Source organism: Haemorhous mexicanus, chromosome 2 (genome assembly GCF_027477595.1).
Source record: "Haemorhous mexicanus isolate bHaeMex1 chromosome 2, bHaeMex1.pri, whole genome shotgun sequence".
In the NCBI taxonomy this organism is placed as follows: Eukaryota; Metazoa; Chordata; class Aves; order Passeriformes; family Fringillidae; genus Haemorhous; species Haemorhous mexicanus.
This window is the reverse complement of record NC_082342.1, coordinates 2,908,936-2,934,866: the sequence shown is the minus strand read 5'-3', so window position 1 is coordinate 2,934,866 and position 25,931 is coordinate 2,908,936.

The following is a 25,931-nucleotide window of genomic DNA, read 5'->3' as shown; positions in this document are numbered from 1 at the left end:
CCCCCATTGATGCCCATGTTCCTTTCTAATCCATGAATTAGAGTGGAACATCCATCTAATCTTTGGAACAGGCTGTAAACTTGTATGTTTAATGTGAGAAAAGTATATTATCAGCTTGTTTTTCTCAATCCTGACAAGTTTGGGGAGTTTCTTTCTGATGGTTAACACCTATCTTGCAGAAGCTAAGTTAATAATCAATTAGTTGTGTAACTTTTAAGGCCTATCAATTTATTTTTGGACAAAGCAAATCTTGACCTTGGGTTCATATGACTGAAGTTCAAAAATAACTATTTACTGATACCAGCTGCTGTCTTTCCTCCTTTTGCTCTTTAGCTCTGGAAGAATAAACTCTTGAGAACAGGGAGGTGAAACCATTTACAGAATTATCCTCCACCTTTCCATTAAATTTGGTCAGTGACACTAAGGTAGAGTCACTTGAAGTTTTTTTGGGTGGAAAAAATGCATCTCTTTTAAAATGATAGTAACTTTCCCCAGCACCTATACAAAGGTAAAACAGATATACTAATAAAGAGATAGCATCATATATTATGCAGTTAAAAAACAAAAAAACCCTTTCAAAATACTATGTGTTTCAAATATCATTCTTAGCACTCTGGACATTTGAAATTATTAACTGGGTCAGACAGATAGTTCAAAACCCTAAAACTTACTAAATGTTCATTCCAAATACTAAATTTAATAATCAATGTTTTACATCTCTTTGTGGTGTTTTGTGTTTTCTTCCTCTCAGAGTGCTAACAAGTATCTCTGCCGTGGCAGCAGTTTTATCTCAGGTTCAGTTGCACATTTAGTTTGTGATTAAAAATAGGACATTTAAAAATTGATTTGTTTAGTAGAGTAAATAAGAAACATAAAGCCTGAAAAGTCTAATAGTGCTACACATATCTCTGTGAAGAAACCTATAAAAATAAAACAAAAACCACAAAGACTCACAAGCTTATTTGGAGCACCAAATACAGAGGCAACAAGACAGAAGTATTCTCATCTTCAGTGTTTTTGTGCTCTCAGAACTACCCACTGGGCACTTTTTTTTTTTTTTTTCATGTTTGCACACTAAACTTGAAGCTCACACGAGTGAAAAAGGGAATATCATACAGTTTTCCTGTTCTGTTATCCTCACCCATGTCCAGTCAGCATTTCCCATGGAATCATGCAAGATATCTTGGGATTGGTCCCTGGGGTTGTTCTAATTTTGGCCAAAAGGATCCTTTCCTGATAATAGCTTGTCCATACTGAAAACTCCCATTAGAAGCAAGAGCTCCAAAATGATCCTGTCAAAACACTCTCAAGCAGCCTTACTCCTGAATCATGTTTATTTTCCCCTTGGTACAGCCTTGCATCACGAGTTCTGGTGTTTTCCCACCTCTTCATCCTGCAGCAGTCAAAGTTCCCATATTTTTTGCCAGCCCCCCTGCTGTTTACATGACTGTAGGTGATGGAATCTCACTGCTCACGGGTTTTTCTGCTGTCTCCTGGTGATGACTCCCAGCACGCCTTCTCCACCACTTTTCTCCTCTCTCCAACATCTTTGAAAAGGGCCAAGCTTTCCCACTCTGCTGCTGCTGTCACAAAAAACCACAGTACTGGAGTATTTTCCTCTCTTTCCTCTCAGATTCATCCCATTCCCAGTTATTTTCACTCCATCCTTAACAGAGCCAAATATCCCCCTCCAGTGCAGACAACGAAATCTTTCATTCTTGTTTTAATTTTCTCACCTTAACAAATTACCTTCCTTTCTGCAATGTTGCCCAATGCACACTCCAAAACCAGGGCATAAAACACTCTTCAAATCTGGAGTTTACCTTGAATTTTTTTTTAATTAGTCACCCTGCAACTCTTGCTTGAAAAGAAGAGACACACTGATTTTCCCCTGTACTCCACTGCCTATGTTTTAGGAATTGGGATGCATTATTGTCAGGGCCATCAAGTACTGTAGAATTTGAAAAGCATTTCCTTTGCAAAAAAAAGAAAGAAAGTTGTTGAAATATCACAAAGAAAGATTGATTCATCTCTCAAGAAAAAGTCACTGCTGTCTCATGGGTAGTTTTGGCAAAATCATCTACTTGGATTAATATCAAGTGCTTACTTCCTCCTTCCCTTCCTCCTTCCCCAACTGACTACTTAGTCCTAGAGAGTGAGGCATATGAAAATCCATGTTTTCTTGAGGGCTTCTCTGTTTCTGAAATTATATCCTGCCATTGGAGACCAATAAAACTGCAAAACTTTGTGTAAATTGCTCTTGAGTTGGAAAATTACTGATTTTGCAAGCAAAGGATGTGACTTTTTATGCTAAACAAGCATCATTCATTCTGGCCTAATCTAAAATAATACAAGGCTTCAGAGACAAAATGGGAAAAAAAAAAAAAAAGAGAAGAAACAGGAAAAGAAATCCAGGTGTCCAAGACCAGTTACTGAAAAACCTAAAAGTCAACTAAATGTTATATTGAATAATTTGGTGTCAATTACCTTTGCTGAGGCCACGTAGGACCCACAGGCAGTGATCTGGGGACAGAGTCAAAGCCATGAGTAGCTACACACACATATATTTTTGGCAGTGATTTTATATTTAATCTTCTTATTTCTGACTTAATTTTGAGGAAGAAGAATAATTTGTTCTGCATTCACATGCATTCAAGTGTTCTTCTGCCTATTGTGCCACTGATTATTTGTTTATAAAATAATAAACTTTTCTGAATAATTTTTTTCTCATGTGCCAGCAACAGTGCTGCAGTTTATATGATTTAGGATCAGCCATGTTTTGGGCTATGAATTATACAGAGATCAGAGTAATAAGAAAAGTCATTCTTTATCTTTCTCAGCGAGAATAAAATTTCTTGTCTTCTTTCCAAAGCGTTAATTTTTGAAAATGAACAGAGTCAGCAATCAAAGCATCCTTTGCTTGCCAAAGAAATAAATTTTCATGTATCACATGGGGGTTTGCAGTTTTTAACGGAGTTGCAAAGAAGAAATCACACTTGACAAGCCATCCAAATTACTGTAGATTTACAATTCAACCAGTAAATAAAGGCTTTTGTTGCTAGAAAATCTTACAGCCCTAATATATCTTTTATCTTTCTGTGAGTGATTTTTAAGGGATGCTTCAATTTTCTGTTGGAAGAGACTTTGCTCAGACATGAATGCCCAGGGATGAGCTAAGTGTTGTGAGAAAAGAGAGCATTTCCCTTCATGGCTATCAGCTGTGTTGTCAAATTCACCCCTGGACAAAACATCCAGATAGTCCTGCTGAGTGGAATAATCAATTTCTCCTCCAGAAATTCTTTGGTTCACAGTCTCAGCAGCTGCTCTGGTTTCTGTGTTTGCCTGCTTGGCAGAAAATCTGTCACCATTTTAGAGTTCAAAATGTGTATTTTTTTTTCTCTGCATTTTCACCAGTGTCCTCTTGTGTCTCTTTCCCTGTTGTTTCTCTCCATTTTCATCCATCCCTTTGGAATTAAGTAGTCTAAAATCTTCTGTCACCCAATTAAAAGTCAACAATGTGTTTATTCCCCACACACCAAGAGGTCTGTCCTGAGCAAGTAATTGCTGTAAAACAAATATATAAACACCATAAAGATTTTATCAGGTGAATAACTGATCAGATGGGATGCAGAAATTAGGGCAAAGGAGCAGCTTCACCACTGAAAAGATCTTAAAGCTTAGAAACAAAACTTCTCTTCACAAACCTGACATTGTCTTCACTTCCCTGACACAGTATCCATATTGGTGAGCACAGGGATTTCTCACATAGAGGTAGAATTAAAAAAAAAAAAAGAATTCTTCAGCTGAGGGAGAAAAGAGATGGGTGAAAAAAGCCTCAGGGCACATGGAATAAACAGTGATGCAAGCCAGACTGGTGACCCACGCTGCTCCCAGCCCAGATTCTGCATTAGGAAGGCAAGGTTGGCCCTTCATGCCAGGAGGGCCACAGAGGAGCAATGGAACAAAGCCCTCCTGATAAGGAGCACCCATGCTGATTAGATTTCACTCTGCACTTGCTGCTTTCAGAAGAATTTCAAAGGTTTCTCATTGCTGTTTGAGGTCGTTTGTCTTTCTTCCATCCTTGATTTTTTTTTTTTTTTGGAGAGGGTGTTCATTTGTTTGTGGTTTTTTTTCCTTTTTTGTAAGGAGTCTGTTGTGCTGCCTGCTTGTTCTTGATACTCAAAACTCCCTGCTTTGAAATCCTGCTGCTTTCACCCATTCCTGACTCTCCACTGGATACATCTCCTGACCTTTACTGATTTCCCCCTCAGGGTGACCAGCATTACTCTCCTGTAATCAGGAAAAAGCCCAGTTCTCAAATTTTTAATATATGTATCTGTTTTGCTTACCTGAGTTATTCAGCAGAATTTGTAAACCAAAATTGCAAAGTTTTCTTTTTAAATAAGAAATTTGGATTGGTGATCCTGAAGAATTTTTATTTTTTGAAACTACTGACCTTTTATAGTTCTCTTTGATTTCTCCCCAATGAGGCACTCAAAACATTAAAAAAAAACAATTAAAAACACCCTTTGCTCTCTGTAACTTCCAAGAGCAAAGTTGGATCAAATTCCGATGAATTTTTAATCTTAAATTTAATATAATTATTTCCTAAACCTCTGTTTCAGATTTTTTCCCTGTGGACAGATAAATCTTTTGCATTTGTTCAACACAAAAATATTCTAACCATGTCCTCAAGTCTTTCACACAGTGCCATAAGTTTTGGTTACAAAATAAACAGAAAATAATCCTCATTTTACAGACAAGCAGACAAAAACAACAGTCACAAAATCCTGAATACAGCCTCCAGTTTTGACTTCTGCGTCCTGTCAGCTGGGCTAGCATAAAGTACAAATTCTGACATCTCCCAAAAAATACAGGGAGCTTCTCATATCTGTTAGTTATCAAAATATTAACATTAAAAACAATTAAAGAGGTAAGGTAATAGTAAAAGACTGAGTGAGAAGACTGGTAAGGGTGATAAGAAGGCCAACCAGAAAGCCCAGCTCCAATTTTTGGGACTTTAAGAGATGTTCTGCCACCCTTTGCCATCACCAAGATTTTCAGAACTTCCTCTGAGCTGCAATGAATCACTTCATGCTTTCCTTCATTTGCTTGCTCAGGAAGATTATCCTAAATTATCAAAGGAAAATGATAATAAATTAAAAGATCATAAATTATCAAAGGAAACTTCCTTTGTTCAGTTGTCTCTGCTGATCTGACAAAGTGAGCATCAGGAGAAGCCACCCCTGCTCAGAACCCATCTGAAAGGGAAATCGTACCACATGTGAAAATAAATTAAAAAAATAAATTAAAAACCACTTTAGCACCCAAGACAATGTTGTCATAGAAGTCAGTCAAGGAAATGGTAAATCATTAAAATGATCAAATAAAATGAAATGGGAGTATTTGGCTGAGATTCCTACTGCTTAATGTTTTTCCCCATTCCTGGTCAAAAGGGGTCCTGACAGAGCATTTTCCGGAATTTTATCCAACTTATTCTGAAATGTCATCATCAGCAGGAGTGACAGAGAGCAGCTCAGTGTTCCCAGCAGCAATACTGGCAAACAACCCCCTGTGGGCATCACCATTCCTACCTTTTCCTGCAAACCTGAGCTAAATCCATGGCAGCTTCCCCCACTTTGACCCTAAGCCACCATGCCAGGACCATCAAGCTCTAGCTCATGTGCTGCTCAGGACATTTTCATCATTTCATAGCACATGAAATAGTCTATATTTCATTTTATCATCTCATTTCTTTATTTCACAGCCCTATTTCAGCCTTTGCACAGAGCCATGAGGTGAGCAGCCACCACAAGCCTTTGTGATCTGCAGGTGGAGGAAAAACATTTTGAGTGTTCCTTTCTCAATCAATTGATTTCTTCCCCTCTTCCACAAATACATCTCTACCATTCTGGGGAAATATGCCCTGGAACATTACATCTTAGGCTTCCTAGATATTGGAGAACTTTTATAGGTGCTTGAGACAGAAGCCCCAAAGATTTGCTTTGCAGAAGTGTCTTCTGCAGCACTGTTCAACTGAGGAAATATATTTGTGGAGTGTTGAGATTCCACTTTCCCCTGGGGTCAAAGCTGGCCTGACCATACACCTTGGTGTTGTGTGTGACAAGCAGCTCACATGATCCACACAGTAACACTGACTAAGAATAAAAGACTCTAACACCTCCAAAGTGCTGACATATCAGTCCAAAACAGTCACTGAGATCTGGTTGTGGTTTAGTTTACAAATAAAGATCCTTGATTGAGTTGCCTTTTTTAATTTTCTCTTTCTTTTATTTCCTCTTGTAAAAGTAATAATTTAAAAATTTCTAGCTCTTTATTTTTGCCTCTAGGCAGAACTCCCTTCCCTACACCCCAGCACTTTGGTGACTCTGGGGAAATTGAAGATCACGTGGGCTGCTTCACTACCCTCTTCTGGAGAAAAAACTTACCAAACTCTTTCTTGGTTATGTAAGTGTCAGATGTGAAATCCTCCTCAAAACAAACTGGTCTGTGCTGGCCAGAGCTGGGTCAGACACCAGAAGCCCTCAGTGCTGGCAGGGTTCATGGCCCAGGAGGAAATTCAGTCAGGCACAGCCATGGGAGGCACACCCTGCGGTGATTCCCTCCCTGCTGCTCCCCTCCATCATTCCCTTCCCCATTTTCCCCATGAAAAGGTGGGAGAGGAGTCTCAAAAGGCAAAGAGGAGTTCAGACTGCCTAATGGCTCCAGCAGGGAGGGAAAAAAGAGCCCAGTGCCAGACTGCAGACTGAGCAGAGGTAACTGCTGCTTTAATTTCCAGAGGCCTTCTCCCCCAGACATCAAAATCTCCCATATTACATCAGGGCCCTGCAGAGCTGATGTTGGAGAGTGAGAGAAGACAGGTTGATTGTCTGAAAGGACTTGGATACCTGGGCCTCAGCCCAGACTTCTGCAAGCACTAAATGAGTTACTCTGGGTTCATTATCTATTAGAGGAAACTGGTTAAAATCAAAAGAATTTTCATTTTAAACCTCTCTAGTAGTCAAATCTGATGTTTTTTAAGCAAAGATGGGACTTGCTCCTGCTTTACATCTTTGAAGGAATGTATTTCAGATAATAGTTTTTGATATATATTCCTAACATAGTCCTGAAAAATCATTAATTGTTCAAATTAAGCAGGTTGTACGTGCTCACTTAAAAATAAAACCACATTTGGAATGTCTTGGACATGAAATAGATATACTATATAAATATATTCATACACTGAATCAAAGAGAGACTTTGCACATCTCTGCTGAAGGGAGTTAAAACTGCCATAGGAAAAAAAACTTGAAGGTAAAATACATTTGAAATAATAAGTTGCAATGCAGCAACATTCAGGGAGCTAAACCATTTCAAATAAAACAATGTAACCAAGCCACAGAATGAAACACACAAAGAACCTGAACTGGATCTTTCTGCTGTTAAAATTTTGACTTAAAATTCAATTGCTTAAGACAGCTTGCTAATTCTTGGAAATACTCAATTAATTGCAAATACTCAAAAAAATTAATTTATATAACCTATGTTTTCACTTTTTACAGTAAAGAATTTTGGGTGAGACTCCGCATTTCCAGAGGCTGTCACTGAAGAGAATATTTTGTGTTTGCTTTATTGCTACTGATGGCATGGGTGCAATTCCAGATACATGAGGCCCATAAAGGACACTTAGCCTTAAACTGAGGCAGAAATCCTTGATAAAAGGTAGCCTGCACCTTCCTCTAAACCTAAAATTCTTCAGAGACTCCTCCATTCACACCAAGACTGGGAATGTATTTCTACTTTGCATGGAAGATGTCCATGAATGCCATAACCAGGAATGCAGCCAGGCAGTGCCAGTGCAGCTGTAGTTGTAGCCTGAATTCTGGAATTCTGCTGTTTAGCAGTAGGAAGCAAACCTTTCAGGGTGGGATGTGAGCAGACAGCTCCTCATTCTGTGCAGGATTCAGGCTGTGGCTGTGATCAGCTCTTCCACTTGATGTGTTGGTAATTTTGGCTGTGGCACACACACCACCAGGTGGTTGTCAGGATCTGTTGGGATTTCTATTTGATCAAAATGTTTATTTGATAGCTTTCCTTGATAAATGGGTGAAGCTATGCCATTCTAGGCACAGCCCTACACATCTGCATCTTGCTCTATCAAATACAGATCCACATCTGGAGCTGGGGAGTTGCTGGATGTTCCTTTTGCCATTTAAATTCTTAAAGAAAACCAAGAGGTGTCCTCAGACACTGGGACACTGCAGAAGAGGGGATTCAAGGGCGATCTGCTCTCCTGTGGCCCCAGGAATTCATCACTGTGGTGTCAGGTATCTTAGAGCCTCAGGGAATGAAAAGATGTCCTTTCTGAAGGACGTTATCAACTGGTATTTTAATTTAACACATGCTGGCTGAAGGACAGAGATGTCATCATAATATTTGGCTGCAGTTTCCCAGACTGTAAGTCCATGCCTGGTTTCAATTCTCTGCCTCCTGCCTTCCCCTTACATGGCACCAACATCTGGGGAATTATAAAACCAGTCTCCTTAAACTCTCTTTTTAACTATTATTTAATATCTATAAAGATTAATATCTAATATATGTAAGATTTGCCAATACATAATAAATGGTATATTTAATAACTATATACTTAATAAATGTGTTTAATATATCAATATTTATATAAAATAAATATGTATTTACTATTATTTAATATAAATATGTATATTTAAAAATATCTAATAACTATATATATATATTAATTGGGTGGGGGGGGTGAGATGAGCATCAAATTACACAATTGTACACCTAACTGCACAAACCAGAATTTTAACAGGTTGAAAATGCAGTGTACTGAGAAATGTTTGAGACTATCAGCATGGACCAGGTTGAAAAGAACTGTGTGAACACCACAAAAATCAGTGATGAAAGTGTGTTTCTTTCACTCAGATTTCATTTTGTAGAAGGAGAGTGAAGAAACATTAAGTTTTCTAAAAGCATTATTGCCAATAAGTGCCTTCAGAATAGCAGCTATTAATAGTAAATATACTTATAAATAGTAAGGTTGTGTAGGTATACATCTGAACAGGCTTCATCCTTATTTCTCAGATTTGAAGCATGATAATATCATAACCAGGTGAAGTAAGAATAAAAAACATCAGACAGTTTGAACATTCAAATCTGAAATTTATAACTATCTCTCTTGAATTTGCTCTGGCCTGTAACTATCCACACAACTATTTCCTCTAAAAATTTCCCACCAGTTGGAAAAATAAGTCTACCCTATTAGCAAGAAGCTGAGGATGTAAAAGGAAGAAAAGAAACTGCCAATAAAACCTGGGCCATGGAGCAGAGTATTCTCAGTCAATTGCCTGGCAGCCACACTGCTCACCTCAGTGTCCTCTGCTTTAATTTAGATAAGCTGCCAGCTGCATAGAGAGGTTTTCTCCACACCTAGAAGAAAAGCCCAAGTTGCTCTCAGAGTAGTAACAGATACTTTTTCTTATTAGTTTCTTAAGGCTGTAGAAGAGAGGTAAAGATATTTTGAAAACAGCACCATGACAACAGAAGGAGAACAGGAGAACAAGCAGGAGACCTGAAGCTCACCAAAATATTTTTCTTTCACTGAAGCTCTTCCCATGGCTTGGCCCAAGCTGAAGGGCTCTGGGGCATCAGAGCTTTGTCTTTTCCTTTGGAAGGAAGGAAAACTTTCCCCAGACCAAGGGCTTTGCTAAAAGCTCTGCAGTGGGAATTCCATATTTTGTTCCTACCCCCTTGTTTGCTCCCTTGGGAGGGTGATTAGCCCCCAGAAAGCTGTGATGGAGAGCAAAACCCAAGGCATGCAGCAAGTCACACTCTGTGCATATATTTATACCTGACTTTTAATGGAAACCAGCTACCTTGAAACTATGAATTAAGACCAAGTTAAAAAACTTGAGTGGCTTTATTGTCAATTAAAATTCTCATCCTGCTGATATGAGCCTGAATGCTGCTCCTGCCAAGTTGCCAGGAGTGTCCCTCTTACCTGAAGAGGGGTTTTACACAGGAATAGACAAGGAGGGAGCCTGGTTAGGCTGAGAGTTTTTAATGTATCTGGTTCTGGTAGCTTATTCTTACTCTTTATAGTCATTAGGCATCCAGCCCTTTAAGCATTTATCTCCCAGACATTTAAAGTGAAATAAAAACTGGCATTTTTATCATCCTCACTTTTATAGGTTTTCAACTCAGCCTCATTCATTCATAGCAAATTTCCCCAAGTCAAGTCCTAGTATCTGTGTGCACACCCTCAGCAAATATCAGCTCATGTTGGTGAAAATAATCCCCCTTCTTGTGGGTTTGAAAGAGAATCCATTGCTTTTCACAAGAATGCACATGGACAGAGGATGGGACCACTGGAGCTTGGGCACCAGAGTTTTGAAAGAGAATGAGCACAAAAGTTTGGCTGTTCAGTGCAGCCTGAACACGGCAATGCAATTATTTGGTTTTTGAAAAATCAGGCCCTTCTCAAGGTCCCATAAGCCTTAAAAATATTTTGTAGCCTTATAGCTTGTTCAACAGGCTGTTTCTTCAGCAAAAATAAAAAAAAAAAAAAAAAAAAAAAAAGGATTGAATAAGACTGAAGTCAGAATAAATTCACAAAACCTTCAAAGGCACAAGGGGGGTGTAGACTCAGCTCCAACTGTCCAGGTCAGATGAACTTTAGGGTCCCTCCCAACCCAAACCATGCTATAAGTTCCTCATTACTGCTTCTGTGCCCAAAGCCTTCCTAATTTTAGCAGCCTCAGAGTGCCACCCAGCCATCCCCCCTCCCCAGGAAGGGCCCTGGGGGCTGCTGGCCACCCCCAGCCCCCCCTTGGGCACCACCAAAGCCAGATCTGGCTTCCCCCAGCTGCAGCAGATGTCTTGGGGTTTGGGCCAAAGGAAACTTTGTAAGGCTTTTCCTCCCTTTCAGGGAGGAATGCCAAAACAGTCAAGAAATGGGAAATATATAACTTTGTTCAGCCTTCCAAACCAGGAGGGAAATGCTGCCGTTGGATTGTTTGGAAGGGTGTAAGGGGCCAAAGGCTGCCCTTGAAAAAAAAAAAAAAAAAGGATTTGCACCTGTGTAACTCAAACATCCCTGTCTGCATAAAGGAGGGGGGGGGAATTTTTCTCTCCATTTCAACATATAATTTTTCTAAAACTTCTCCAGACAAGCATAAAATAGCAAGGTCTTTTTTAAAAAGTAACTCCAGAATGGAACAAGGAATATTTTCATACACAAATCTGCTACTTTACCTTATCACACTGAGATTATGATGTTTAGCTTCCTTCAAAACACAGGCAAGCCTAAGAGTCCTAACCAGCCAATTCTTTGTTTAACCTAGATTTTAAAATTAACTGTGCCAAGCTTGTCACCAACCCAAAAATTCACTTAGTTTTTAAAATTCTAGTTACTTTAAATAAATTAGACAGTCCAAGAGAAGGGATATATATTCTTTATCTGCTTGTATTTGAATTTTCTGTTTGTAATTTTTCCTGCCTTGATGATGCACTAAGATGTCTGTTTGTGGAAATAATGTCCGTTTTTGATTATCACTCATAAGGATTATGAACAGCTTGAACATTTACACTTCTGCAGACACACTGCTTGTAGACCTCTCTATAGCAAAATTAGAGTATTTCATCTGAGTAATTAATTATTTCATGGAGAAACCAAGCTGTTCAATTTGAGATAAAGCCACTGCAAGAATTCCGAGAGCAATCCTTGAAGGCAAAAGACTGAGCACATCTGCTACACTCTTGATCTACAGGATAGATTTTTTTTTTTTTTTGGCCCTTTAGATGGATGGATGAATTAAGAAGCCACTAGGCTCCTGTTCAAACTAAAATATGAACAAGGTGGTTTTCAGTTATTCCACTTTCTTTTGGTGTGGGATGGTTAAAAAAAGCTGAAATCGCACTCACTCAATATTTAAGCAAATCAATAAAACACACTCAACTCACACTTTTTCTGGAGATTCACAGCAAGTTCCAGTCATGAGAACAGCATTTTTCCTGTGAGCATGAGCCTTTTAAAACTCCCAGACCTGTAAATCTCTGAGAGCTGGAACACACCCAGGACTCTGTGAAGTCCTGGTGATCTGAGCTTGGAGCCCTCCACATTGCTCTGGCAGCAGGGCAGGTATTAGAATATGCCATTATTTATGGAAGTGGTCAAAACTTCGTGGAAATAATAAGGTTCTGATGACAGATAGGCAAAGCTTTTGTTAAAGTAAGAATTAAAGGCTTAACATTATAGGTGGGATTGAAAATGTAACCAAAACCCCAATTTGGTGAACTTACACAAGCATTCAGAAAAACAAAAGTACACAAATCACACATGGATTCTTTAATCTGTGTGGAAGAACACAGTGGAGCTGAAAGTGTCAAGCCACAATTTCAGTCAGTCATCTATTTCAAAAACCTGTTTTTTTCCACACATTGCTTTTAAATGTGTACAGCAATTCAGGAAAGGTTCCTCAACAGATCGGTGGAATCAGAAAGTAGTCCCAAGGAAGACAATTTATTTTATTTTACAAATTAGTCTCTTCACCTTTAATTATCTAGTCTCTTTACCTTTGATTATTTATTCATTATTTATGAATTAACTGAAGCCTTGTTTGTGTCAAGTTTGCTCTTCAAGCACATTTGGGTACCCTAGTTGCAAACACAGCCTGCCTGTTGTTCTTGAATTATTTGGTATATACTTCACTTTGTATTATGGGGGCCTGACAGTTCAGAATAAAAGGCTTTACAAATCACACACCTTTCTTTTTCTGTCAGGCTGAATTATCATTTATTAGCAACAGTGATATTGAAGGTTATGACTCCTAAAGTAACTTTTTTTCTTCTTTATGTCTACATATTTTCATAGTCTGAGAGTCCCATTCTCACTAAAAACCACAGCCATACCTCGTATTATCTGAGTTAAAACCACTAATGTCCAAGGGTTTTGGATTCCCCAGCTTATTTACAGGTTTTATTTAATTAGAAAGAAACCATAACTTACACAAACATTTCTGAGAATGTGTGAACATGCATGTTGAGGTCAGGAGTTCTGTAAGAACTGCAGTTCAGATCACCTGGGAACAGCCCTACGGTGGCTGAATCCTTTCAGAGGAACACTGCAGCAAGGCTTGCTGCTCCTCAGGAAAGTATTTTCTAGAAATGATTGCTACAGGCAGGTGAAAAAGCCATTTTTTTCCATTATATCCATGATGCAAAGGCAAGTAGAGTGCAGATGTAGAAATATCTGTCTGAAAGGGAAGAACAAAGGCCTGGGATAATGAAAGCTCTGTATTTCAACGCACAAGTACAGTCTTTATGTTTGTGGCAACAAAACAGAATTCTTTTGTAATGGATCATCCCAACCTCACCAAAACATCTGGTCATCTTTTCCCATCTGGACTCTTTTTTTCTTTTTTTTTTTTTTTTTTTTTTTGGCTTTGCATATCTTGGGACTGGTGAAGGTGAAGCAAGTGCTGGCAAAGCAAACCAGTGAGAAGGGTTTGATGGTTTGGGGCTCAGCCAAGAGGACATTGTCCAAGCTGTTCCACATTGACCCCCAAGTGCCTGAATTCTCCAGCAACAGAGAAAAGCCTCCCATGGGACAAGTAATTCAATCTTTCTCTGGCTGGCTCAGGTCTTCTTACCAAAGGCTACGAGTTCATCACGACCTGAAATGAATTAAATGGAACTCTCCAGTTCAGAGCTATTGAAACATCACCTGCAGCTTTAACTCTCGCTTGGGAGACCTGAAATATGATAACTATTTCCAGTTGCTTCCATTTGCAGAAATCCTCTGTACATAAAAAAGTAATGCCAAGGTATTACATGGCCCTAAATACATGGCTGTTATCAGTTTGGAAGGATTAGCACCTCATCCCTTCATAAACAAACCTCACCCACTTTGTGCTCGCACTGCAAAGATCCCCTGAAAACTTGAAGCAAAATAAATCAAAATAGCTCAGATGACTGATGAAGACTCATCTGTTTTTATGGGTTCACAGCTGCCTAATTTTTAGTCTAACAGTGGGTATGATGGCTGTGGCCTGTTCCTCTGCCCAAAAATAAACTTTCAACTTGTAGAAACACCAAAGCTGGTAGCAGTTACTCTCTGATAGGAATTCTCTCTAGCAATCTTATTCAGAGCAGAACTAATAAATGTACTTTTAAAAATAAAATAAGGCTCTATCTAAACTCTTCTTATTTTGACAGAGTAAATCCTTCTTACCAGTACTTTCCCAAATCTTATGCCCAGAATTTTAATGAGCTTTGATTTTTCAGTCTTTTTTTTCCTTCTTTCTTCAGTTTTATCTGCCTCCTATCTGGAGATGTGCTGCAAATGCTCTGTGGTGCTCCAGACACTCTATGATTTTGGGAGCATCAGGTGAAAATGAACAACAACTCCCAGGCAGTTTTTAATCTGTTGTGAGTGGAAATGAACCTTGAAGAGGTGAAAAATCTTTCAAAGAATGAAGGCAAGGGACTCTCTTCTAGTCAAGGTGCATTGAAATTTGAAAGGAAATGCATGGAGCAGGAAAGGGCCAAGAGCAGCAGGAACAAAGTGGAGGAAGGTGGTGAAGGAATCCCTCACACCCATACTTGTGAGGCTGAGTCTGGAACACTGCATCCCACCCCACCTCCTGAGTCCCCAAGACAACACCAGACTTTGATAAAGTCATGCTGCAGGAACCAGGATGAGCAGGGGGCTGAAGGATGAGTTCTAGGAGGAAAGGCTGAGGGGCTGGGGCTCCTTCAGGCTGGACAATGGGTGGCTTGGAGGTCACCCAGCAGCTGCCCCTACTGCCCAGGGGGAGGTCAGAGGCAGGCCCTTCCCTGGATGATGGCAGAAGCTGAAACCAACAATTCCTGCTGGAAATACAGAAAATCTTTTCCTCCATAAGATCAGTGAGGCAGAGGAGCAGTTCCTGCCCAGTGCACTCTCCAGTCTCCATGTATTTCAAACCCTGGCTGGGGCAAGCCCTGAGCAACCTGGGCTGAACCCGTGGCTGACCCTGCTCTGAGCAGGAATTTGGATTAGAGGCTTCTCAAGCTCCTTTGCAAACCCAGATGCCCTCTGATCCCATGAAAATTCATGTTTGCCCCACAGGTGTTTCTCTCATGACTCTTTCCAGCTCCACAGAGCTTTTAAGAGATTACTATAAATATTTTAGTGGACTCTTGCCTGTTCCCCTGTGATCCTGAAGTCCTGCTGTCACCACTTAGCAATGCAAAAGAGATCATCAGTTATCTTGTGAGACTTTCACACACACCTCGCAGCGAGAAAGTGTCAAGGTACAAATTCTGTGTTAATACACCTGCAGGGACAATCAAAGACAGGAAAAAGGGAGCACTTAAAAAGGGCTAAGAAAAGGTATTATTTATATAATAATAATATTCAGTCAAGCCTAATACATACAGAGAAAGTACAGCAGCCACAGCAGCATGCAAAGCTATGATAAAAAAGACTAAATATTGCAGAAAGGGGTGTACAAGACAGGATTTCTGTGTGATGTAGCATTTTGGGCCTCTGGGACACCTGCAAGTCTTAATTTACTGCACCAGGAGCTGTTGGTGCACCCCCTCCCCATCACCACACTCTGTCCTCCCAGCACTCATCCAGGCTGGGGAGAGCACAAACTGTGCTGGGGCAGTTTCTGGCTTGTGCTGCCTCATGGATGCAGATTTCCTAAACAGCTATGTAACCTCCTCTGGAGAACTGTTCTCCTATGGAGAACCACAAGGAGAATAACCCAGCACCTCTAGAAGAACTACCACACATGCACTCCTCAGAACCCACCCCTAGAGCTGTGTACACAACCTGAAACATCTGCCACACTTAGGGCTGCTCGAGCAAAAGCAGAATTTAAAAAAATAGATGTGCACTGTTATCCAGACACGGTGCTAATATCACCAACAAGAAAATGTGTCCTCTGCAAAGTTCAAAAAGGTTCAGAAAGGTAAGGCGGGCATTATAGAGAAGCTCATTTTCTGAGGTGCTATTATTCCCTTGGAAGACACTGCTCAATCCTTCAGCAGCTCCAGCAGTTGGTAGGAAGGCAGTGCATTTGCAGAGTCTTTTGGAGCATTTTAACTGATGTCTCTGCAGGAGAATGGCACGAGTACCAGAGCAGCCAGCTCAGCCTTTACTGACACCACTGAGAAGATAAATATTCCCCAGATCTCAGCTGGATGAGCCAAGCAGTAAAGCTCAGCTCCCAGCAAGCTCCCAGCCCAGCCCTGGTTCTGTGTTTTAAAGTTTCTGGGGTTTTGGTTTTAGCTGAGTGCAAGCACTCCATTATTGATCTGTAATCTGGGCCATTTCACAGAGCCCTGCAGAGTAGCAGGGAAAATAAGGGTCTCTGACAAGTAATAACTCCTTTTCACCTCTATTTTTGATTCTATCTCCAGCCATCAACCTTCCAAAGGCACCTGTAATGAAAGCTCCTAGGCAAATGAAAGCCAGGTCCCTTCCATAAGTCACAGCTAATACACCATTAAAAATACTTCTGAGGATTTATAGCCCCCAAAAAAGAATACACACTGCACAGAGAGCATCTTATGGGAATACCTCTGGGCCACAGAACTGGGAAATTTCATCCTTGTCAAAGATGGACTTTATTTAAGTTTCTGCTAACCTCAGCAACATAATTATTTTGGTTAAGGACTGCATTAAAGAAGAATTAGCTAAAATAAATTGTATCCCCCTTTTGATCTGAGTATCTCTGCAGATATTTAGAAATGGGGATTGGTAGTAGTGCCCCTCCACTCCACCTCTTACATTTCCCTGTGATCAGTTAGGAAACCACTGAAAGCAGGGATATTCTGAGCTGGAAAGCACAGTAAATTTAACAGGTTTACAGGTTCACTGCTCCTGAATGCTGCACAGCCCTCAATGCAGGCAGTTATTCATTGGAGGAGTAAAGCTTTGTTTGCCCAAGAGCCCTGGAAAGGTCTCAAATAAAGTTTACTCAAGTACATTTGCAGAGGTGTCACTGGGAATCCCCATAAAATGGTCCTTAAACTGCATTTAACAGGCTTTACTTGATTAATTGAGAAATATATTGGCTGCTATTGGTGATTAGTAGACACCTAAATGTTTTCATTTACAAGAATCTTACTAAGGAAGCATTTAAGGAGAATAAAACTTTAATTTCATTTTGAAAAACAAATCAAACCACATAGATTTCTTTAACACATCACCTGAGCACACCATGTTGAACCCAGCAGTAGGAAATCAAGACCACATTGACAACTTCTGTCTAAATCCTTACCAGCAAACTTGTGTCTATTAGTATTCCATTAAAACACAAAAACTTCTCCAAAATCAACTTATATACATATATTTTTAAAAAAATCACTCTAACAAGATGTAATTCAACCTTTCTGGATACAAATCTGTTAACTAATTGGAGACATATTAATTCCTACATTAATCCACATCCTAAAAGTTATTTTTATTGTTTATTTTCCTTCAAAGTTTTCCAGAAATAATTTATGTGAGCTTTACTAGATCATCATCCAAGATGTACCTGATCATGTTTTCTCTACAACCAGAAAAAATTCTGCAGGAATTAGGAGGTTCTGTGAACTCCAAATTGAAAGTATTTAGTCTTTGCTGAAACAGGTACAAATGAGGCATCTTTTAAGGTAATGATTAAAATTTTTTAATTTACCAAACTCAAGGCAGTAATTTTAATCAAGATAACCAATAAGTATATGACAATGGCAGAACCAAAAGTAATTATTTTATGTTTATGCAGCAATAGAAGAATTTATTCCAGTCCTATTGATTTCAAGTGGTACAAAAGACAAAATTCTTGCCCAAACCAAAAGTCTCAGCAGCTTCTGTTCTAAACTGAGTCCAATCTCAGATTTCCAGCAGATATTTAGAGCTTTAGTCTGAACTGGTTTTGGACTCTGAGCAAAATAACAGATATTGCCCCAAACCTCTGTGTTTAGAGTTAAAAGTCGCTGTTTGAAGAAGATAATCTCAAATGTGAAACACTGGGGATAAAGTCCAGGAAAATGCTGAGTGTGCTGTACAAATATTCAATTATATCTTCCCAAAAAGAGGAAATCCTCACACAGTATCTTGCTTCTAATTACCACTGATAAAACATCATCAGTGCTATGAGAATCACACACTCTACACTAAGGAGGAAAATTACATCCAGGAACCTGGATTTCTTTTCTAAAATGTTGACATCTGCCAACAGCAGAGTAATTCTAAGAAATTTCTGTTTTCTCCCAAGGAAAACAATCTCTACTTTCAAAATGGGGTGCAAGAAAAGATTCAGGAATGAAAACTTCCAGAACACAGAATAAAACTGGTTTGTTGTACTTCAGAGAGGACATTGCAGAGGCCCAGTGGAGCCAAGAGCACGAAGAGCAAACAGCCCCAGAACAGCTGATGTGACATTATCCCAGAAGGAGATTTGGTTGTGGAACTTTCAGCAGAATAAACCCAAAACCTGCTTTACAGAAATCAGGGCAAAATTTTCCCCATCCAATTTGCAGCCTGGCTGACAAAGTTTGTGTCTTCCATAAGGAGCCTCAGAATTAAGACTCCATCATATGCTCAAAACAAAAAGAACATATTAAAATATACCTCTGATTTTAAGAAGATATTCTTGAGCCTTTTATCACTTTGCATCACACTTTGGCTTGTGGAGTCTCAATTGCATTGTAAAATAAGATTTAAGATATTAAATCTGCTCTGATTCAGATGAAAACATACTGATACAATTCCTAAAAGAATGCAGCTGATTTCTGTAATAATTTTTTACACACTCTATTATATTGGTTAATTACTTGGGAGAAAACTCTTAGAAACTTAAATAAAACAGAAAAAACCCAAAAGCAACCATGCTGACTGGTGTGGGGCTGCAAGGACTTTTAAAAGCAGAGCAGTCTAGAGAAATTAGATTTGTAACCCATGTTACAAATCGAGTTTTGCTTGTGCAAATATCCAGTGTTACCCCATTTTAAAGCACTGCTCCACTTCATTGTGTGTGATTTAAAAACCTACAGAGCTGACTATGTTTTATTAGTGGAGAGCAGCTGGGGAGAGGAGAATTCCTACACAGAACCTTGTCGTGCAGAAACACAAGGCATTACTTTTATTAATTGTTAAGCAATTTGTCTGCTCTACCACCAAACAACTTTCCCTCATGTGCAATCCACAGCCCTGCCAAGAGAAGGCTGCCAAATCACCACTCCCTCCACCTGAAAGCCATTTTCATAAGCTCTTGTTTAAAGTAGAGACCAAATGGTTATTGTATTTTTGTTAATGTAATGCAGCTCGACTATAACAACCTGTGGCAGATACACAGGACTTGGACGTCCACGCTAACAGATGTTTGAGAGGGGAACAATTCTGTTTGGGTTGTTTTTATGCCAGCAGATCTTGTGCTGAATCCATATAGAAACCATCTTCCTTCCCCCTGAACACATATATTAGAGAAAGGACTACATTAATCCCCAGAGTAAATCCACTGAAGTCAGCAGTGTTACATCAGCAATGAATTTGACCCTTTGTGGTTAGCTGACATTTATTCTAAAGCACAGTCGTGAATCCATCTTCCCCCTGTCTGCCCACCTTCCTTCAGAGAGGATGTGCTGCACCAAATCATGAAGGGAATGACGTGGTGGTGGCTGAGTATGAGCTGAACTTCTGCAGTTATCTAAGGATATGGTTTCACATGTTTAACTTTTGTATTTGGATAAAGGGATTACACCATGAGTAATGTCTAACAACCATTGCGTACGGTTTATTTGCTTTCCAACATCTGCTGAATCTCAAATCCAATTAAAAAAAAAAATCAGAAAAGTAACTAAAGTCTCAGCAATGTGCCAAATTAGCGACACTGCTCTTCTGCTTGGAGAGAAATGTTCCCATGTCCATGAGAATACAAAATGGCCCTGCCTCAAACCCCCCCACTGATTTACATCACCAGTGTCAGCAGGAAATACAACAGTGAAAAGAAAAATAAACAGCTGAAGAACAACAAGGGGAAGAAATATAAGTGCAGGACTAAGCAGAAATGGAATTTCCACGAGGATGTAAGGCTGGGAGAGGGGAGAATCAAAATCACATAGGAAAGGTTTTGCTGGTGAAGTAATAACACAACAGAGAGAAATTGTGTTGGACTTTTTTGAGCCTTTCTTGAAGAAATTTTCTGTTTGCAAAGGGCTTGTGTGGCCTGGAAATCTCCTTATTTTCCCTGTGAACACTGACATGGGGTCTTTGAAGGTCCATTAGGAAAGTGACTCCATAACAGATGGATTTCCCTGTTTATTAGCAGGTACAAGCTAATGACAAACAGCACTGGGGCTATTACCTTGTACTTAAATTATTTCCTTAGCAAAAGACCAGTACATTTAATGATTCCAAGAAAATGAAGAACAGGAGCACATTTCCAACTTTACTTCTCCTAAAGAGAAAGGTGCCTACTGACTGTTTCTTTCATGTTTGCTACTCATATTTTAATTTCTCTCCTTTTTTTAATAGTGCTCATTACCATTCCAAATCTTTGAGTGCCAAAATGGAAATGCTTGACCAACAAGCATTACACTAGAGAACAAAATTCTTGGTCAAGTCTTCTCTCACTTGGTCCTAACACAAAGCAGGAATTGAAATTCATTCTTCTTGAAAAGAGATGCTTTCAGTACCAGCAGTATTTTTATGCTTATTCTTTTATATAATTAAGAAAGCAAGGCAAAGAAACAATCAGAAAAGAAAGATGTTTTACTGTTGCCCTGTGGTTGGTGTTGCCTTCTTCAAGTGGTTAGAACATGGAACAACAAGTTGGATGTTGAGACTGAGTAGTCATTTAAAAAAGAGAAGGGACAAGGTCAAACAAGCTGAAAAATCTGAGGCTGTTTGAAGCCTCTCTCTCATCATTTAGGGGAAAAACATCTCACCAGTAAAGCTTTCTGGTTGTCTTCCATTTTTCTATCTAGGGAAAGATCCTAAGTTATGTAAATCCCAAAGAAGTTGCTTAGACCCTAGGCAATATCTAGATTTTTTTTTATCCTACCATGACAGTTTTATCTGTGTCATCATTTGGAAAGCTGTCAGTCCTGTCAGTCTGAAGTGTGAAACAAAGACCCCACTTCTCTGATCAACAATCCTTATTTATAGCCCCTACTTTGCAGCCAGACTTGGGAATTGTAAGTGGAATTTACCTTCATCTTCTAAAATATTGAACACAATAATGTTATTTAAAAAAAAACAAAACAAATCCAAAGCAACAGTTTTCTTGATTCTGCTGAAAATTCCAAGTTAGCAGAAAAAGTCTGGACTCTTTGAACAGATTTAGTCAAAGTGATACTTATTGTAATAGCCACTGCACAGTTTGCTGTTCCATCCCAGAGCAACCATCAACTCAATTAAGTAAATGAGAGAATCAAGTTATTTGGGGAATGCACACCTCTAATTAGCTGGAATTATTTGTGCAGTTAACTCATTTATGGATAGATTTCTCAGCAAGCCCACGGCTTCCACTGCTTTCTCACTGCTGTACTGAGCTTAATTGCCATTCTGTTTCTCTTAAAATCCTTAATGGGTAATTGAGTGCTGTGGGGGAATGCAGGTGGGGAGAGGGAGATCTGTAAAGGACAGGCTGTCCTCAGTGCCAGAGCTGGAAAAGAACATTTTTTTCTTCCTTCTGACAACTCCTGTTGCCTGATCTGCACTTCCTGTTGGTACAAATAGGCACCAGAGTGGTGATTGCACCTTGCCAGAAGGGCAATGTCCAGCTTGAACCTCAGCTGGCAAACACCATCCTGCTCCTGGCCGAGCCTCCTTGCAGCCCTTAAAGCAACCTGACAAAGCAGTAAAGCAATGAGTCTCATCAAATGGTGGAACCATGCCTGAGCAGAGTTTTCATTATTTCATTTCCACTGCAAATCCACATCAGAGTCACAGAAAACCTGCCCAACATGTCTGTTTTCTTGTTAACTTCAAGGGATGGTCATCAGTCCAGGGGAGAACACAACTACAGCTGATTTTGAGAAAATGTATACAAATAAAGGAAAAAAACCTGATCAAATGCTGGGGTATTTTGAGGATTTTGCTGTCTGACTCCATGAGGGAATGGAAGGCTCTTAAATGTTTCAGTTTTTAACTTTGACTGCAAAGCAGATTCTTTTTTTTTCCTTTTGGTGACTTACTGCACTTTGGATGTTGAAAGGACATGGTTCTATTTAAATTAGCAGTTAGGCATCTGACCAAGTCAGTCATGATTAGAGCTACCCAAAAATACATGTCTGATGAGAGGACTATTTTTGACTGATTAGAACATGGAGAATTTTTATCAAACTGGATTAGTTACTGTTCAAAAATTACAAGGAAAGGATTGTAACCAACGAGCTGACATACATTTCCAGGGTAAAGAAGCTACTGTCTTGTGACAGTAGAAAGAAAAAAAAGCAGCTGCTAGAAATGGTGAGATGGAAAAAAAATCAGGGAGTTTCTCTTTTACAGACAACATTTGGTGCCTGTTGTGTTGCTGAACCATCGCTGCATTTCTTCCAAGGAAAAAATTTCAGCTTAGCACATACGATACACGTGGACCATTGAAAGAAAGCAAAATACCCCAATATTCTGTGATAGACTGGAACATGACATCCATCATGACCAGAACAAACAACCTCTTGCCAGCAGCAAGCCCTGGGTTTGTTCTGCCTCCCCCCAGCCCCCTGAGAGCTGCAGGTCACCCCTGGGAGCTGAGGGATATTTTCCTAACACCAAAGCAGAAATCATCGTCCAGTGGCTGAAATTCAAGAACTTCCTGCTGAAGTTGCTTGCTTCCCTGAGGTCTGGTTTTAGACATGTCACTTCAACACTTTTCCATCCTCTCTTGGCTCCTGGCTGCAGCTGTTTGGGTTCAAGGCTCACAAATAGGGATGGCCACTGCTGGCTGGGGCAGCACCGCGGCCCCGACCCCAGCCCAGGTTGCTAAGTGCTGCTGCAACACAAATAAGGATCTGGTGCTTGGCAGCTGCCTGAAATTAATGGGCTGGAGGGGAGCTGAGGGGCTTTCCAAGGGTTTTGGAGAAACCTTAGGCCAGCCACTTCCCACCCTGGATCCCAGCTTTTCCATCTGTGAAAGCTGAGGGTGAGATGCTGACTCCATGTGAAAGCGCTTGCGAACCTCCCCGAAAGCCAAATGCTAAAAACATGCCCCTCTGTGAGGAGTTAGAGCCCATTTGTTTTAGTAATATTGGACAATGGGAATTGCATTTAGAGGGAAAAAAACCTAAAATTACCTCCTTAAATATATAAATTCTGCTTGCTGCTACCTTCGCTGATGCTACAACCCCACAATATTTGGATATGGGGCGTGGGCATTGATATTTGAAACATAGTTCAGAGAGAAGATACATAATGCCCTACTCTAAATATCATCAGAGGAAAGATTATTTATGCTCTAGAGATTAAATCTGGATCTGTTGGAAGGAAATAAATGCAGGTATGAGCTGTTTGATAGATTTTTAATTAGACATTTTAAGGTGTATTTATTTTAACTGGCTTCTGGGATGGATCATTATTTATTGCCACATCAGGTTTTACTGGAAAATGGAGGCACAGAGTTCATTTGCCAAACTCACTGCAGACAGGAGAGATAGACAAGTCTTTTTAGAGGAAATTTTAGAGGAAACCTTTGGATGGCAATGCAATCCCAAAGAGCAAACTTGGGGGAATTGTAATTTCTACTGCTGGAAAAGGAGTAGAGCCCACATGGGTGGCAAGAGATGATGTGGGAGCCTCCAGGAAGCCAGGGACAGAGCAGCTAAACCAGTATTTTCTGGAAACCACTCTTTCCCTAGAGCTCTACCCTCTGTGGCAGCAGCAATAAAGGGGTTCCAAGTCACTGTCCCCACTGCAGAGGTGGGATTACACTCCCTGGCTCTTTTCCTGGCAAAATCAGCCAAGGGATAAGGCCAGGAGTAGGAGGGCTTTGAACAGCACAAGTCTCTTCCTCCCACAATACTACACTGATTTGCTTTGCTCAGAGGGGTGCAGAGCAGAAATAAAGAGCAATGTCTCCAGGCAGCTCTCACAGGAAAAAAATATTACCTCTTTTTTCTGACAAACTTTCCAAAGTCTTAGCACAAGATATGAGAGCAACAAATCCCCCTTGGGCCTGGCTTTGTGCTCAAAAGGGGCAAGCTTGGGAAAACAACCCTGCTCCCTCCACTACTCCCCAGGCACTGGGATAAGATACTTATTCCTGGATAAGTAACTCACCAAGCCAAGCCCCTGGACCAGAGTTCACCCTTTCAGCAATAAATCTCAGCTTCAGGTGGTGCAGAGGCCCCTTGGGAACAAGGGACAAACATTGCCCAGGCTGCATGGGTGCCTCTGCCAGCTGGGATCTGCAGGACACACCTGGCAAGGAAGGTGATGCTGCTGCACTGCTGCTCATTCTGCTTCTCCCTCTCCTTTCCACAAGGAAAAAAAAAAAAAAGAGATATCTTTGAAAATTTTCATGGAAAAGAAACATACCTAAAGCCAGATAGGGAGTTAAGGAGGTTCAGAAAATTTATCAGGGACCACGATGAATATATGTGGGAAAATCACAGTCCAGTAATTTATGTTTCTCTCCAGAAGCCAACAGCTAAGCACTAAAGGTGAAATGCCCTGTAGCAGAAAAGAAACTAGATGATTATCTAATCAAGCCAATGCTTCCCAGCAGTGGAGAATTCATTCAACCACTCTGCCTGTCACTGTTTACAAGGCACTCTGAAGATGGATATCCAATGAAAACCCTTTAAGTGTGGTGCACAGACAAGTTACTGGCATGTTTTGTTACCTGTGGACTTGTATTTCATTCTTGTCTGCCACAGGAAGGAAAAGGCTGAAATTTATAATTACCAGGGGTGCTTTTAAGTGGTTCAATTTTTCAGTAATACACAAAAAAGAAGGGGTAAAAAAACCTCCAACAACTAAACAAATCTCTCTCACACACACACAAAACAGCCAATGAAAAAAACACCCTCTCCTCAAAAAAAAAAAAAAAAAAAAAAAAAAAACCAAACCAAACAGGCAAAAATCCCCCCAAAAATAGGCAAGTCAAGAATTTTCTCTTTTTAGTTAAAAAGGTTCTCTCATGCCTCCATAAAAAGACAAAACTGGGTTTAGTGGCAGCAAATAGATGAAGAATTCACAACTAAATAGCAAATTAAAAAGAACAATTAGGCCAGAGTTTACAGAAAAGCAATCAGTCAGCCAAGTGTTCCCCCTGTTGATGTGACCAAGTGCCCTTAAATCTCAGCTCTCCACCAGGAACTCAGCGTGCAAATGTAGGGGAGATTCTGAAGATTCCCCTTCCTCCTATTAAAAATCAACCCCAAAAACTTTTTCTTTTGACTATGGAGAACTACACAGGCCTTAAAAATATTTCAACTTGATTTCAGACTAACTCAGTGTTTTCAAAGGAGACACTAAACAAAATATTTATATGAATGAATAAATAAAGAACAAGTATTGTAGCTCAGCAAGTCAAAAGCTTCCCCCAGTTCCTGCCAGCACACTAAGCTCATATTGGCTAACTTTCCTGTTTACAATCACACATGTGCATCACAGTTCCAGCAGTTTTCAAAACAAAGCATCATCAATAACTTGTTAAAGAAACAATTGTCTAGGCAGGAACTTTTATCTGGAAGCCTCTGAAGGCATCCAGAGTGGGGAGTAAAAGGAGAACCAGTCTCCAACTCAAAGTGCAGTTTGGAGACTTCTTCATTTTCATTACCATGTTTAAATCCTGAAAGACCAAATTACCTACTAAGAATCTGACTCTGATCTAAGCCACTTGATATTTTTAACAGTGAAAGGAATTCTTCTCTCATGCAGCACCACACCAGACACAGGTATTGACAAAATTATTAGAAACAACAAGTTC